This window comes from Capsicum annuum, chromosome 1 (genome assembly GCF_002878395.1).
Source record: "Capsicum annuum cultivar UCD-10X-F1 chromosome 1, UCD10Xv1.1, whole genome shotgun sequence".
Lineage (NCBI taxonomy): Eukaryota > Viridiplantae > Streptophyta > Magnoliopsida > Solanales > Solanaceae > Capsicum > Capsicum annuum.
This window is the reverse complement of record NC_061111.1, coordinates 31,521,051-31,526,736: the sequence shown is the minus strand read 5'-3', so window position 1 is coordinate 31,526,736 and position 5,686 is coordinate 31,521,051.

Below are 5,686 nucleotides of genomic sequence, written 5' to 3'. Positions count from 1 at the left end.
AACCAAACATTATTCAAAACAAAAGATCTCCTTTAAAGTCCCCACACATAACCATTTTCAAGAAACTAAGTGTCAAAATAAAACAACAGTCAAAACAAAAATCTCCTTTAAATTGGCTATGCCTAACCATTTTTAACTGACTAACTATCAAAACCAAACAACATTTAAAAGAAAAAACACTTTTAAAGTTTCTAAACTTAACCATATTTATGTGACTAAGTATCAAAACCAATCCACATTCAAAACTCGAAATCCCTTTTAAAATTCCTACACTTAACCATTTTAAAGTGACTAAGTATCGAAATAAAACCACATTCAAAAGAGTGACTAAGTATCAAAACAAAGCCCCATTCATAACAAAAAATCCTCATTAAAGTCTCTACATTTAACCATTTTCAAGTTACTAAATTTCAAAACCAAACCACATTCAATTGGAACATCCCCTTTAAAGTCCCCACACTTAACCATTTTCAAGTAACTAAGTGACCAACTAAACCACATTCAAAAGACCAAATTCCCTTTTAAGTCCCTGGACTTAACCATTTTTAAGTGACTAGGTATTAAAACCAAACCACATTTAGAATAAAAATCTCCTTTAAAATCCCTACACTTAACCATTTTTATGTGACTAAGTATGAAGACCCAAACCACATTCAAAATAAAAAATTCTCTTTAAAGTACATACACTTAACCATTTTCAAGTAACTAAGTCACCAACCAAACCACATTCGAAACGAAAAATCCCCTTTAAATACCCTATACTTTACCATTTTCAAGTGACTAAGTATCAATACCAAACTACATTCAAAACTAAAAATCGAATTTAAAGTCCCTACACTAAACCATTTTTAAGTGATTAAGTAGCAAAATAAAACCACAGTCCAAACAAAAAATAACCTTTAAAGTCCCTACACTTAACCGTTTTTAAGTGACCAAGTATCATAACCAAACCACATTTACAAACAAAAAATCACATTAAAAGTTATTATACTTAACCATTTTTAGTTGACTAAGTATCAAAACTAAACGACATTCCAAACTCAAAATCTCGTTTAAAGTCCGTACACTTAACCATTTAAAATTGACTAAGTATAAGAAAAAAAGCATATTCAAAACAAAAATCATCTTTAAAGTCCCTACATTTAACCATTTGTAAGTAACTAAGTCACCAACCAAGCCACATTCAAAACAAAAAATCTCCTGTTAAGTCCCTATACTTAACTATTTTCAATTGACTAAGTATCAAAATCAAACCATATTCAAAACAAAAAAGCCCTTTTATAGTCCCTACACTTAACAATTTTAAAGTGACTAAATATCAAAACAAAACCACATTTAAAATAAAAAAAATCTCCTTCAAAGTCCGTACACTTAACCATATTCACGTAACTAAGTCACCAACCAAACCACATTCAAATAAAAAATACACTTTAACGTCCCTATACTTAACCATTTTCAAATGACTAGGTATCAAAACCAAACAACATTTGAAATAAAAAAGTCCTCTTTTAAGTCTCTACACCTAACAATTTTCAAGAGACTTAGTCACCAACCAAACCACATTCAAAAATAAAAAATTTCATTTAAAGTCCCTACACTTAACCATTTTGAATTGACTAGGTTTCAAAACAAAATCACATTCAAAGAAAAAATCCCCTTTAAAGTCTTTACACTGAACAATTTTTAACTGACTAAGTATCAAAACCAAACCAAATTCAAAATAAAAACTATCCTTTAAAGTCCCTACACTTAACCATTTTTGTGTTACTAAGTATCAAAACCAAACCGCATTCAAAACAAAAAATTCCCTTTACAGTTCCTACACTTAGACAATTTCAAGTGACAAAGTTATCAAACCAAACCACATTCAAAACAAAAAATCCCCTTTAAAGCTCCTACGTTAACCATTTTCAAGTAAATAAATCACGATCAAAACCACATTCAAGACACCAAATACCCTTTTAAGTCTCTACACTTAACCATTTTCAAGTAACAAGTATCAAAACCAAATCATATTCAAAACTCAATATCTCGTTTAAAGTCCCGACACTTAACCATTTTCAAGTAATTAAGTATCAAAACCAAACCACATTAAAAATTAAAAATTCTCTTTTAAGATCCAACACTTAACCATTTTCAAGTAACTAAGTCACCAACCAAACCACATTCAAAACAAAAAATTCCCTTTAAAGTCCCTAAACTTAACCATTTTCAAGTGACTATGTATCAAAACCAAACCACATTAAAAAAAATTGTCATTAAAGTCTCTACGCTTAAGCATTTTCAAGTGACTAAGTATCGAAATCAAACCACATTAAAAATAAAATAAATTCCCTTTAAAGTCCCTACACTTAACTATTTTCAAATAACTAAACCACCAACCAAACCACATTAAAAACATAAAATTTCCTTTAAAATCCCTACACTTAACCATATTTAAGTGAAAAAGTATCAAAAACAAACCACAATCAAAATAAAAAATTCGCTTTTAAGACCCTACACTTAACCATTTTCAAGTAACTAAGTCACAAACCAAACCACATTCAAAACAAAAAATCCCCTTTCAAGTCCCTATACTTAACCATTTTCAAGTGACTATGTATAAAATCCAAACCACATTAAAAAAAAAATCGTCACTAAAGTCTCTACACTTAACCATTTTCAAGTGACTAAGTATCAAAATCAAACCACATTCAAAATAAAAAAAAATCCCTTTAAAGTCCCTACACTTAATTATTTTTAAGTAACGAAGCCACCAACCAAACCACATTAAAAACATAAAATTTCATTTAAAATCCCTACACTTAACCATATTTAAGTGACTAAGTATCAAAACCAAACCACATTCAAAATAAAAAATCCCCTTCACAGACCCTATACTTTACGATTTGCAAGTGACTAAGTATCAAAATCAAACATTATTCAAATCAAAAGATCTCCTTTAAAGCCCACACACTTAACCATTTTCAAGAAACTAAGTATCAAATTAAAACAACAGTCAAAGCAAAAATCTCCTTTAAATTGGCTACACCTAACCATTTTTAACTGACTAACTATCAAAACCTAACAACATTTAAAAGAAAAAGTACCTTTAAAGTTTCTAAACTTAACCATATTTAAGTGACTAAGTATCAACACCAAACCACATTCAAAACTCCAAATCCCCTTTTAAATTCCTACACTTAACCATTTTGAAGTGACTAAGTATCAAAAGAAAACCACATTCAAAAGAAAAAATATCCTATAATGTCCCTACACTTAAACATTTTCAAGTGACTAAGTGTCAAAACAAAGCCACATTCATAACAAAAAGTCCTCTTCAAAGAGTCTACATTTAACCATTTTCAAATGACTAAATATCAAGACCAAACCACATTCAATTTGACCATCCCCTTTAAAGTCCCCACACTTAACCATTTTCAAGTAACTAAGTCACCAACTAAACCACATTCAAAACACGAAATTCCCTTATAAGTCCCTACACTTAACCATTTTTATGTAACTAGGTATTAAAACCAAACCACATTCAGAATAAAAAAATCTCCTTTAAAGTCCTTACACTTAACCATTTTTATGTGACTAAGTATCAACACCAAACCACATTCAAAATAAAAAATTTTCTTGAAAGTCCATAGACTTAACCATTTTCAAGTAACTAAGTCATCAACCAAACCACATTCAAAATGAAAAATCCTCTTTAAATACCCTATACTTTACCATTTTCAAGTGACTAAGTATCAATACCAAACTACATTAAAAACTAAAAATCCAATTTAATGTCTCTACACAAAACCATTTTCAAATGACTAAGTATAAAAATAAAACCACAGTCCAAACTAAAAATAACCTTTAAAGTCCCTACACTTAACCATTTCTAAGTGATTAAGTATAGAAACCAAACCACATTTAAAACAAAAAATCACATTAAAAGTTATTACACTTAACCATTTTCAATTGACTATGCATCAAAACTAAACAACATTCAAAACTAAAAATCCCGTTTAAAGTCCGTACACTTAACCATTTAAAATTGAGTAAGTATAAGAAAAAAAGCACATTCAAAACAAAAATCATCATTAAAGTCCCTACATTTAGCCATTTGTATGTAACTAAGTCACTAACCAAGCCACATTCAAAACAAAAAATCTCCTTTTAACTCCCTACACTTAACCATTTTCAATTGACAAAGTATCAAAATCAAACCATATTCATAACAAAAAAAGAACCCTTTATAGTCCCTACACTTAACCATTTTCAAGTGACTAAATATCAAAACAAAACCACATTTAAAACAAAAAAATCCCCTTGAAAGTCCCTAAACCATTTTCAGGTAACTAAGTCACCAACCAAACCACATTCTAATAAAAAATACCCTTTAAAGTCCCTATACTTAACCATTTTCAAATGACTAGGTATCAAAACCAAACCATATTCGGAAGGAAAAGTCCTCTTTTAAGTCTCTACTCCTAACAATTTTCAAGAGACTTAGTCACCAACCAAACCACATTCAAAACAAAAAATTTAATTTAAAATCCCTATACTTAACCATTTTGAAGTGACTAGGTTTCAAAACAAAACCAAATTCAAAAAAAAAAAATCTCATTTAAAGTATTTACACTAAACCATTTTCAAGTGACTAAGTATCAAAACCAAACCAAATTCAAAACAAAAACTATCCATTAAAGTGCTTACACTTAACCATTTTTGAGTGAATAAGTATCAAAACCAAACCGCATTCAAAACAAAAAATTCCCTTTAAAGTTCCTACATTTAGACAATTTTAAGTGACTAAGTTTTCAAACCAAAACACATTCAAAACAAAAAAATCCCCTTTAAAGTTCCTACGTTTAACAATTTTCAAGTAAATAAATCACGAACAAAACGACATTCAAGACACAAAATACCCTTTTAAGTCCCTACACTGAACCATTTTCAAGTTACTAAGTATCAAAACCAAATCATATTCAAAACTCAAAATCTCGTTTAAAGTCCCTACACTTAACCTTTTTCAAGTAATTAAGTATCAAAACCAAACCACATTCAAAATAAGAAAGCCCCTTTTAAGACCCAACACTTAACCATTTTCAAGTAACTAAGTCACCAACCAAACCACATTCAAAACAAAAAATTCCCTTTAAAGTCCCTATACTTAACCATTTTCAAGTGACTAGGTATCAAGACCAAGCCACATTAAAAAAAATCGTCAATAAAGTCTCTACGCTTAACCATTTCCAAGTGACTAAGTATCAAAATCAAACCACATTCAAAATTAAAAAAATCCCCTTTAAAGTCCCTACACTTAACAAATTTCAAAGAGTAAGCCACCAACCAAACCACATTTAAAACATAAAAATTCATTTAAAATCCCTACACTTAACCATATTTAAGTGACTAAGTATCAAAACCAAACCGCATTCAAAATAAAAAATCCCCTTCAAAGAGCCAATACATTACCATTTTCAAGTGACTAAGTATCAAAATCAAACATTGTTCAAATCAAAAGATTTCCTTTAAAGTCCCCACACTTAACCATTTTCAAGAAAAAAGGTATCAAAATATAACTACAGTCGAAACAAAAATCTCCTTTAAATTGGCTACACCTAACCATTTTTAACTTACTAACTATCAAAACCAAACAACATTTAAAAGAAAAAACACCTTTAAAGTTTCTAAACTTAACCATATT